The 11,615-nt window shown below is 39.0% G+C and overlaps 2 long non-coding RNA genes across 4 annotated transcripts; one reads left to right on the top strand and one right to left on the bottom strand.

Annotated features, from left to right (window-relative positions):
• Positions 1 to 546: 546 nt before the first annotated feature.
• On the bottom strand, positions 547 to 998 carry LOC106299873. Its single transcript, XR_001261900.1, has 3 exons — positions 922 to 998; positions 726 to 832; positions 547 to 622 (listed from the first exon to the last, which is right to left on the bottom strand). It is a non-coding gene; the product is annotated as an uncharacterized LOC106299873 (long non-coding RNA).
• A 2,251-nt stretch (positions 999 to 3,249) lies between these two features.
• Positions 3,250 to 11,589, top strand: LOC106299772. Of its 3 annotated transcripts, none has more exons than XR_001261868.1 (3): positions 3,250 to 3,834; positions 3,919 to 4,219; positions 11,503 to 11,589. It is a non-coding gene; the product is annotated as an uncharacterized LOC106299772 (long non-coding RNA). The 3 variants fall into 3 exon arrangements; XR_001261869.1 differs by lacking the exon at positions 11,503 to 11,589 and having other exon boundaries at positions 3,253 to 3,834; positions 3,919 to 4,037; positions 4,145 to 4,353; XR_001261867.1 differs by lacking the exon at positions 11,503 to 11,589 and having other exon boundaries at positions 3,255 to 3,834; positions 3,919 to 4,353.
• The last annotated feature ends 26 nt before the right edge of the window (positions 11,590 to 11,615 follow it).

Raw genomic sequence — 11,615 nt, 5'->3', positions numbered from 1 at the left:
TCAGCTTTCATAATCTTTTGCTAGTCTATGTATGCTTTCCTCTGAATGTAATAATATTCAACCAAGCTAGGGTTTCTACTCTTTTCCCTCAGAGTATCACAAGAAGGTTCGTTCCTCACTTGTTGATGATGCTTGAATTACTAAGCCAAGCAGGTAAACTGATTCATTCCGGGAACGCTGTTGATCAGTTAACCATTAGCTAGATTTGTAAGCGTGTATATATTAATTTGGCTTTAGAGAGTCAGAAGCTTTCAAGAGAAAAGGAAATGAACATTGATGAGCAATAGAATACAATGCCATGCCCAGGCATTAGGCTGCATACTGGCTTCTCTTTTGGGTCCCACAGGGAAGAAAAGAGAGATCTATGCATAACGAATTGACGATGTGGTCATGGTGGATCAAAGAACAAGGAAAACCACTCAACTTATTCATAAGGCACAGAGTTGTATTTATCGGTTAATAACCAACCCATTCATCACAAATTAAAATAGTTCACACATAATTCATACTCATAAACTTTTGAGCTACATATGATTCAAGGTTTGGTCTGGAAACAAAATACAAGTTGATAGCATCTTCAACTCTGACGTTTCATCTTCACGTCTTTAACAAGCTTCATCATCTGAAACACACACCACGATAATTAAAAACAAAACAAAACAAACAAACAAAAAAGGGGGGAAAATCCAGCAATCTGATCAATTAATATAGCATCTGATCATTACCTCAGCATTCACAGCTTCCTGTTTTACGAGAAGACGTTGGGACACGGTCCCACAAGCCCCTACTGCATCATGAACCCGTTTCCTAATATTTTGCTTATCGCTATAGGCTGCAAGAGTGAGTTTTCGTCCATCAGATCTATATCTATTTTGTTCGAACGAAAATTTGAAAAAAAGTTCAATTCGAATCTACACATACCAGCCCAAACGCCACCGCACGTCGCTGACAAGACTACCGTCATGAAGCAACTCGGTAGCTTCTCACTCACCTCTTCTAACAACAAACGTCTCATGCTCGACAAGATCATCGCCATTATATAGGAACTCAATTTCTTCTTTGCCGCCTCTTTCTAATTTCCGCTCTCCCCTCTCTCTCTATAAAATAGGGGTGTTCAATCCATATATCTGTTCGGTTTCGGTTCGGATTTTTCAGTTTTTCGGTATTTCGGTTAATAAAATACAACTACCATATTAAATCCATATTTAATTCGGTTCGGTTTGGTTTATATATATACTGTCGGTTTTTGGTTTATTTGGTTTTATACCAAAAAACATAATTATTTAGTTTGAGATCGTATTATATGATTTTAGAGTCCTGTTGTCGACGCAGTCATTTAGTAAAAAAATATTATATGTTTAAATAAAAGAACAAAAAAATAAAAAACGCTTCTACCATCTAATAAAATAATCAAATCAAAGCTCGAAATTTTGAAACAAAAAAAACAAAACAAAACAGAAACACCAAAGAAATTTTTTTCTATTCTTCCACATTTAGTGTTCACCAGTCATATTCCTTTGATTGAACATGAAACTCTTTTTGTTTAGAGATAAGAAAAAAGTTACAAAGAATTTCCACTAATTGTTGTCCATCAAATTTATAGTCTTTACTTCAATTTAGTCAATGCTAAAATAAAGCAAAAAAATAAAAAATAAAAGACTAAGAAAATAAGAAGTCTCGGTTGGATGAATTGTTATAGTTCAAGTTTTTTATAAATTGGGGTTTCTTTATTACTGTAAAAAAATGGTAATAGTTATTAACAAAAATTAACTTATATAACAAATAGATTTTCATTCGTTGTTATAAAATATATACATATTTACATGTTTCTACTTTAGATTGGTTTATTCGGTTTAATCGGTTATAAACCAAACCATATCTAAATCCTACAGTTTTTATAAAATCACATACATTCGGTTTGTATGGTATATACCAAAATCAAATCATATTGTCTATTTCGGTTCGGTACGGTTCATTTTTACCCTATTGAACCGTCCTCTATATATATTATATAACCCTAGACCCATGCCCGTCTGAATAATTTAATGGGCCCCGAGATGAGACAAATCTGTAGCATTTTTCTTAAAGCATTTTTTTTAAAAAAAGACCCTAATCCAAACTAAAAATATCTAAAAATTGTAAAGGGACCTCTGCAAATGTGCCTCCAGCATGTGCTGGACATGCCTAGACCCTTTCAATCCCGGTTTGGTTCAATCAGGTTAATTTATAAAACCTTTACAAATTAATATTATTGAGATTTTAAATGGGTTACTTTATTATTTTAACCTAAACAATCAAAACCTTTCATAATCTAGGAACTCAATATTCCCAAATTATTTGAGCAAAATGTTATCTTTGAGTTTTCTTGTACCTCTTGGCAAGGGAAGCCATGCTAAAGTGCTAAACCCGCGTGGTTTCCCAATGCTCGGACACTAATTTTGATATTGGCACTTCCTTTCAAAAATGGAGTTTGAACCATGTTGCAGCGGAGGAAAACTCTATCGCTGAAGACATTTCCCGGAGTGTCACAAGAGACAAGCGCTATCAATCCTATATAGCGCAGGGGAGGCCATCATGGTTAACCAACCTGTTTCTTGTTGAAGCTCAGGGTTGAGGATGATTTGAACAACTTGGCTGGTACGTTTACTGGGAGCTTCAGGAATGGTGGTGTCTACTCAGATCATTTGTTTCTATCTGTCTTTTTTTCTCCTCTTCCTTTGTCTATTTCTCTATTTTTCGTCTGCAAGTTTTGTTGTTCCTGTTTTCATTACGGGGATATCTGAACGAGGAGGCTCTTTATATTATGTAACCGGTCCATTTTTTTTTTTTTTTTTTTTTTTTTTGATAACTCGTATCTCGGCAGCCACATTCCCAACTATCCCCAAAAGGGGTCCAGCGCCCCAACAGAAGGGATGTTAAATCCGTTGTACCCAAAGCTCGAACCCGGGTAAATCCGTTGTACCCAAGGCTCGAACCCGGGTGGCGGGCAGTACAACTGTACTTCCTTTACCACCAAGCTACGAACGCTTGGTTAAAATTGTATAGGTTAAATTTTTTATAGTGACTGGGCTCACCCCGAAGGGCCACCTCGCCATAAATCCCCGTAGAGATTTTTTAGGTAACCCAGTACCACCCCGCTGTCCCCGAGTATCGAACTGACGAACTCGGGTAGTCGTGTGTGAGAAACATTCAGTACTGCCGCTAAGCCACGTGGTGGTGGTCCATATTGAATTGTGGATATTAAAAACGATTTCCAAAACGATAAGAGTTGTTCTTGATCAACTTGATTAACGATTGGGAGACCGAGTGAATCACAATTGATTCAATTCCACGGTTGAGGGCGAAGATCATGGCATGTCGAACAGCCAAAGCTTCGGCCATTAGGGGCGATGAGACAAATGTCTCCGTCGCTGAGTGTTGTGTCGATGAAATCAGATCATCAATGACCCAACCAAATCCTGCACAGCTAGTAGAAGGATTCCAGGCAGCGTCTGTGAAGACAGAGGAATGGGCTTGACGATGAGGATTTGGTTCGATGTTGATCATCGGAGTACGGGGGAGAGCAATTTTGATCTGATCCTGGGCGAGTGTCCTGTCCATTCTCTAGCGTCTGAGAGGGCTTTTGTTTTGTCAGGGTTTCCTTCTGGTGTTGGAAGATGAGTTGATTTCTCGAGAGCCAGATGGACCAGACAATCCAAGTTGAGATCGTTCCTGCCGCTAGGCCCACCGGTGGGAGAGATGGGATCAAGTCCTGCAAGTGTAGTCTCAACCAGATTTGCGTGAAAAGGAGAAGTAAAGGGTGCGAGATTCCAAACTCTTGTAGCGTATGAACAGGTAAACAGCGCATGCGTTCCTCTCTGCATCTCGGGCATTGGTTAGGGAGTGGAATTTATCTGATTGCAAATTCTTCTCCTACAGGTAGTGCGTAAGATCTTTGGTTTTTGGGAGACCTTGAGATTCCAGACGTTCGCAAGCCAGTCAATCGAGGCGTCTGGAGCCATTGGAGGTATCAGGGGCTGCTCTTCCGTCATGGTGAGGTAACCAGAGCGTGTTGAGTAAATTCCCGAAGGTTTTAACGACTTTTCCATTTGTTCTTTTTGTAGAATGAGTTATATAATTTGTTAAGACAGCATTGTTTCTACAGCCACAGTTGTTACCAAATCTCTCAAGTTAATTATTCCAGCGGCAGTTGAAGACAAAACATCACTATCAATTTCTGGTATTAGCTTTGTTTTATTCTGAAAACACATGCACTTGATTTCTATGTCGTCTCGTTTTGTTTAGTCTCTTGTTTTACACAGAATCTTTTCAGCTCATGAGAATGTTCTCAAGCTATGACACATCTTTCTTCTACTAGATAACATATAGAAAGAACTCATGAGTCAAAACAGAAAGAAGTTTTCATTATTTCATGAGGCCACAGTAAGTCTTGAGACCAGATAGATCTCTCCGTCGGGATCCCTCGCATGTGAACTTATATCATTCTTCATATTCTTTACTTTTTTTTTTTGTTCTGAGAACACCCAGAGCCGTGCACACACTTATAACTAACAGAAACGGCTTAAAATAAAATACATCAACATTTTAAAATATGATAATAAAATACTATTGTTATATAGCAAAAAAAAAAATCAACAAACAAATATTGATTGTAAAAGTCTTTTTTTTTTGATAATATAATTATTGTTTTTCTACAAAACTGATGACCAAGTTTTTAAGTGTTTGTGAAACGTTTTCGTTATGCCAAAAAAAATGTTTGTGAAACGTTTTTGCAGTTCATAAAATAACCAATATTACTCAATCAGAGAGAGAAAGTAGATCTAAGATTGGATCCGGTGAGCGGCCGGCGCGTGAGCGTGCGTGCCGTCGCCGGAGCCCCTCGAGCAACCGTAAAGATGTTGGCTTTTCGCTTCTCTTTCGTCTCCTCTGTCTTCCGCCTTGCCTGAGCTCTCGTTCAGGTCCCATACGCGGCTGCTTCTGGAGGCTTCTCTTTCGTCTCCTCTGTCCTCCGGCTTACCTGAGCTCTGGTTCAGGTCCCATCCGCGCCGGATCTGCTTCTGGATTAAAGGCGCGGTCGTGTGGAGGTTAGGCGCGGTGAAGCTAGTCGTTTTGCCAGTTGAGGTTTCGTTTCTGGGAGGTGGAGGCTCCTACAGCTCCGTCGCCGCCGGCCCTTGTCTCCGGGAGGTGGAGGCTTTTTCAGCTCCGCCGTCGTCGGTTTTGTCTCCGGAGGGTGAAGGCTCTCTCAGTCTTGCGTCGCCGGTTTTAGGTGTTTCAGTTCGTTGGATCGGTTTTGGATCCCGCTTGTGGCTTGTGTGTGGTTCTGGGTTCGTGGTTCCAAGTGGTTCACGGATTTGTTCAGTCGGATGAGCTCTCGATTGGATCGATGAAGCTCTCCAAAGTGAAGACAAAGCGTGGAAGTGTAGAGATGGTTTCGATGGAGGCTCTCCGGTAATCTGAGCTCAAGGTTTGCGGTGGTGTAGCTCCGGCGACGTCTCGAGGCGGTGACAGTTAAGTTGAGGCGGAAGCGACGCGTGTCGTCCTGATGGTGTTTTATCCTTACACGTGTCCGTCCTCCTTGACGCGTGGGCCTACCGAAGTCGTCCGGGTTCTTTTGTTTTGGGCCGCAGGCCCTTTAACTTATCTTATTTGCCCCGTAGGGTTTTGAGTTTCTTGATGTTTGTTTTGTTGGGCCTCGGGCCGTGTAGTTGGGCTTGATCCCGTTTTATTAATATTAAAAAACTTGTTGAAAAAAAAAAATCTTACTTTTAATATTAACAATTTTTATTATTTATTTTATCTAATCACTTTACTATTAAAACTAATAAAATATACTAAAATCTTTGTCCGCGGAATGGGTTTAGTATGTATTATGGGTTTCAGATGTTTTGTTTGTTTATATATGACTTAGTTTTGTTTTATCTTATATATTGGGTTATCATGAAACAAATTATTAATCATAAGTAAAGTTCATTTGGTTGTGACAGAAAGAACCATGTATTACATGTGCCAAATCTGAGAACACATCACATCACTATTCTAACATAGTAGGTATTCACAGATTTATATTTTTGTTTGAAATCAGTGTGCTTTCACTTTGTATTTACAATTGAGTTCTAGATTTTGGTTTGACATTCTTTTTACGATTATAAAATTTGAGTTTTTGGTTTGAATGAGAGCATTGTATTCTCCAAAAAAAAATAAGAAATATGGTGAATATCAATATTCTGCTATTGTTTAAAAAAAATGGTCTAGGTAATCAAAAACAATATAATAAGAAGTTCAAGTCATTTGGATAATAGGAGATGATGTGTGGACCATAAAAAAGAAATAGCCTGAAATTGTAAAAGATTGAGTTAGTTAATTTAATTATAAGTATAAACTAAGCCATGGTTATTTATATAAGAAGATATTTACATGGCATAGCTGGGTATAAACTCCTTGTAAGCTCTTCTTCATTTGATTGTACCATCGTTTGGCTGATATGCTGGGGACTATAAATCTGTGAAAATAATAATTGTTCAAATGAGCTTTGGAAATTGATGGATATGAAGAATTATATATTAATAAAATTACCGTTGTGGGGATGAAGATCTTTGAAGATTTCTTTGTATACTATGTTTTTTACCCTCAGCTGGTGCGAATCTTCGTATTTGATGATCGTTAGTCCTGCTTTGCTTGTGACACGTGATAGAGCCACATAAAGTTGACCACGAGCGAAGACTGGTTTAGGCAGATATAAGATGACCTGTTTTAAACTCTTGGCTTGACTTTTATTGATTGTCATTGCATAGCACAGTCTGATAGGGAATTGTCGCCGTCGTAATGTGAACGGTAGCTTTGTTTCTTCATGCAAAAGAACAATTCTTGGTATTAAGACCTCTTTCCCAATATGTGAGCCAGTGACAATTTCCGCCTTCAGAACGCGGTCGCCTATGCGGGTTAAGATCATACGGGTACCATTGCATAATCCTTTTTTTTTATTTATGTTTCGTAGAAGCATAACCGGGGCACCAACTTTCAGAGTGAGCTTGTGCGAGGGTAATCCTGAGAATTCCAATGAATTGAGATACTCGATAGAGTATAATGTTTCATTATGTTTGGATCGAGTGTCCGATATCTCAAAGCTATTGGAGCTAAAATAAACTCTTGAAACCCCGTCGGTTTGCGAGATGGTATAGGTGTTGATTTCATCGACGATTTCATTACGGGGTGTGAGTATAGCCTTATCAGTGTAGGATGTCTGCGGATTAGTCATCTTGCTGATGTGTCCATATGCGGCATCCACAACTTCTATTAGTAAATCATCACCACTCACACGAATCAACGATTTATCAACTACAATCATCTGTTCATGGTAGTTGTCACACTCATACCCCGATTCTAGGTGTGTATGACCTTCCCCGACCTGCATAAGCCAATTGGAGAACTCCTTTTCTTCCTGATTGACTCGCATATTTATTTTTAAAGAGAATTTGTGACAGCTAACCCATAGGTATGAGTGACTTATCGATGCCAAGACAGTATCAGCTCTGTTGCCTTGTGGAATCACAGGTAGAATCTGTCTGAAATCACCCCCTAACAAAACTGTCTTACCGCCAAAAGTCTGCTCCTTTGTAGAAGGGCTTTTTTTGACATTATGTCTCTCAACGTCTTGTTCAGTGCCTCAAAAGCATGCTTATGCGTCATAGGTGCTTCGTCCCAAATTATAAGATATGTTTTCTCGATTAGCCCAACCAGCATTGTTCCAGGTTTGATGTTGCAGAGCTTATCTTCACTGAGCTTTAAAGGGATATTGAAGCATGAATGTGTGGTTCTACCGTTAGGTAGCAATAGTGCGGCTATTCCTGAAGAGACAACTGGCAAAACTATCTGTTTCCTTGAACGAATCCTTGATATAATGGTTTGGTATAGGAATGTTTTCCCTGTGCCTCCTGCGCCATATACAAAGAATAGCTTTCCATCCTTTTTATCAACAGAGTCTAAGACCGCTTCGTAAATCGCACGTTGATCAGGATTAAGTTTGTTGAATTGCGTGTCATGTCATAGAGTTTCCTCAGCAACATCGTAATCCAGTTCTTGGTTCCACAAACTGTTTCCCAGTTCTCTTAGCAAAACAGGTTTGATCTTTGGCATCTCTTTAATATCACCTAGTGAGCGCTCATGCAGGTGCATCAACTTTTCCACCTCAATTAACGTGTATTGCTCAAGAGTATCATCATCCAGCTCCAGATTTGCATGATTTAAGATTCTCTGCCTCTTGTAGAGTATATCCTCACTCATCGATCTCCACGAGTTTTCCCATAGGTTTTTAGGGCTCGAAACGAAACAATTATTTAGAAACGTGACAAACATTTCGCGGAGCTGGTATGGGGTAGCCCATAAATCACCCTCTGACATACTCTCGAGCCACTCGACATCGTTGTCCAAATATCCGCGTGCGTAGCAAACTGATTTGAAGTCAGGATATTTCACATTGTTGTATGTTTTGAGCTCGTCGTAGCTTCTACGACCCTTTATCTTATTTATGAGGATCCTTAGATTGTAACGATCACCTGTTGATGGATGAACAGCTACAATTCTTCCTATGGCTCTGCCTCTCTTACGCTAAGACCAGACTTTAGTATTATTGATCCATGCGAAATGTTCTGGTATTTGCACATACGTTAATGTTTGTGCGAACTCCGACCTTCTGCATAAAACCATCCATTCAGTGAACATTGTTTTCTCAATACCTGGCTTTCGGATTACACGGCCGAGGTTATCAGTTTCTTTAAATGATATATTATGTTCGCCTTCTAAGTGAATGATAAGCTTCTCAACTGATGGTTTTCTCTTGTGTATGTAGAATGCAGAAGTCCGCCACATAGACTCCCAAGCTGATAGATATCGAGCATCTATGTATTCTTTGATCTCATTTCGGTGTTTGATCACCTTCTCTTTCGATCCGCCAGAGGCTGTTGTGTCAGATGTACTGGCCGTATTTCCTTTCTCAATGACAGTTGTTGCTCTGTCAACACCCTTGGTAATGTATTTGAATAAGTACTTGACCGCACTTGTACGATTACACCATTCAACATTAATATGAGCCTCGTACTTCTTCAGGAGATCGATGTTATGAGGTACGACAAAAGTGTTGTCCAGGATTGCTCCATTCTTTATCACAGTCGCATTTTCGTTCTGGCGCCGACGATACAATATATATCCCGACTTGTCAACCAAAGTGTTGTCATTATACGGCCGAGGAAACTTTTTCGTGCACACATTTTTATCCATACATGGTGACTTCGGATTCATGACACCACATGGACCATGGATCATGTGTTTTGTGACTAAAGCATAAGCCTCTGGATCCTTTTCTTTGTCTGGGAGCTCGGCTGATATGATCGCATCTACTTCATCCGCGCTTGGCGTTCTGGAAGAGTTTCCAAACCACAATAATATATGTGCATGGGGGAGACCTCTTTTTTCAAACTCTATCCGGTGAACTGCTGATGTATATGGTTTGCAGAAAGTTCCTTTTTTGAAATCCTTGAGCAGCTGATCCAACTTCATTTTAAAGACTCAACATTCAATGTCTGGTCTATCATTAGGAGATTCTCCACCATATCTGGCAAGATGCTCTTTAATCTCACTCCAGTTAGGATTGACAGTAATTGTGACAAACAAATCTGGATTACCATATTCTCTTCAAATAGCCATTGCGTCATGGTATTTCTCAACTAAGTACCGAGGGCCACCGGTGAAACTTGGTGGAAGTATAAACCTTTGACCAATACGGGATCGCCTCTGGGTACAGCATCAAGACATTATTGTAGAGTTCTGCCCTCAGGACATCCTGGTTGTTCCTCGCCCACCTTAACCGATCCTCCTCGATTGCCGTATAAATGTCAACTATATATTGATGGAGTAGACGACCGCTCTTTATTAAACTCATTCCTTGGTTAAAACGTGTCTGAATTTGAGCTGCATAGAATTCGCGTATGGTTAGGAATTGCCTTGTTCTGGAAGTTCCTGTCTCAAGATGTAGTAGGATCTCGGGATGGAAACCATACTCACCATATGGAAACAAAAGAGGGTATTGGAGGCTCATGTATGAAGGGTGATCATCACGTAGCTGCTGCAAAGTGTCAGTTTGGAATTGGACCACTATATCTCGTTCTCCGATTGTTGATGACATATCCCCTACGATAAGACCTGCCACCTCACTCGTACCCGGAAGATCGTATTCTTTCCCTTTCCCCTTATCTGTGACCAATTTAACAGCAAATTCTTCCCCAACAGTTTCGTAGTGGTCACGCGCTCATCGGAAATACTTAGCCAAACAGTTATTCTCATCAATCATCTCGATAAGCCGCTCTAATGTTGTCTCATCAAGACTACCTTCTGTTGAAGTTTGACCCATCGCATTTAACCGATTTTTGACTTCGTTCTGTGTATCAAATATATACAGCTGGAGATATTCTGGGAGACGACCCTGCCGCGGTATAAGCGAGCCAATTCTATGGTGGGCACATGCACCACACTATAATCCATTTTCATACCAATGGATGTGAAAGAGAGGACAGAATTATAGACTCGAATAGTATCTCGAAACTTCTTGGACTGAAGAAGTTCTTCTAACAGGGCTGGAGGTTGTCTAATTGGTGAAATCTTGATTTTGCCATGATTACAGCAAATTGTGAATGTTGGTTCACTGGTTCTGGGGTCTGTACCGGTGCTTTCTGAAATCCACATAAGCGCACCACGTTTTGTGCATGCTACAATTGGGTTCTCTTCGTGTTTTGATGTCGAACCTTTATCTGAATAAACAATTGTATTTAATTATTACTTCTAATGGATTTAATATATGTAATAATTTTTATAGTTTTCACATCGTTGACACTTGTTGCTACTTGTATATATATATATTTCATTCCCATAAAGTTTAAATAGAAGAAATTTTGTAGTTTGACGTTTTATAAACTTTTTAACAAATGTAGCAAACATTAGTTTTGTAGTGTTGATGTTTATTTTTATCAAAATACATATATGGATGAAAAAACATTAGTGGCTAATGAATATTCTATTTGTTCCACAAAAATAGAATTTTTAGTATTTTACACATAGTAAGAAAACAAATTAAACTACCATGATAAATGTATTGTTTTCTGTAATTTCCAATTTTCAATAACTTTTAACCAATAATAATTAATTAAAGCTAATTATTTTTTTCGAAATTTGCAACTTTTTATAGAAAACACAAAAATACATTCTAATGGATTTAATATATGTAATAATTTTGTCATAGTTTTCAGATCATTGACACTTGTTGATACTTGCATATATATATTTTTCACTCCCATAAAGTTTAAATAGTATGCACCTTTCTTTGTTGCTCGAGTGCGACGAAAGCCAAGAGATCGTGGCTCAGCATTCAAATCTTTGTATATACAATGAATATTAGAACTATAAATGTATTAATCATAATTGGATTTCTTAGATATGATGTTTACCTTGTGACAGTGCCGAAGATCGCTTTGACAGCAAGATGGCCTTTCTCATATTACGTGCGTTCTTTTGCTTGACTACCAAGGTCAAACAAATATTAGTTTAAGAGGATATGATGTAAGAGATAG

The sequence above is a fragment of the Brassica oleracea genome, chromosome C6 (genome assembly GCF_000695525.1).
Source record: "Brassica oleracea var. oleracea cultivar TO1000 chromosome C6, BOL, whole genome shotgun sequence".
Lineage (NCBI taxonomy): Eukaryota > Viridiplantae > Streptophyta > Magnoliopsida > Brassicales > Brassicaceae > Brassica > Brassica oleracea.
The sequence above is the reverse complement of the archived record's forward strand: the minus strand, read 5'-3'. Positions and strand labels throughout refer to the sequence as shown.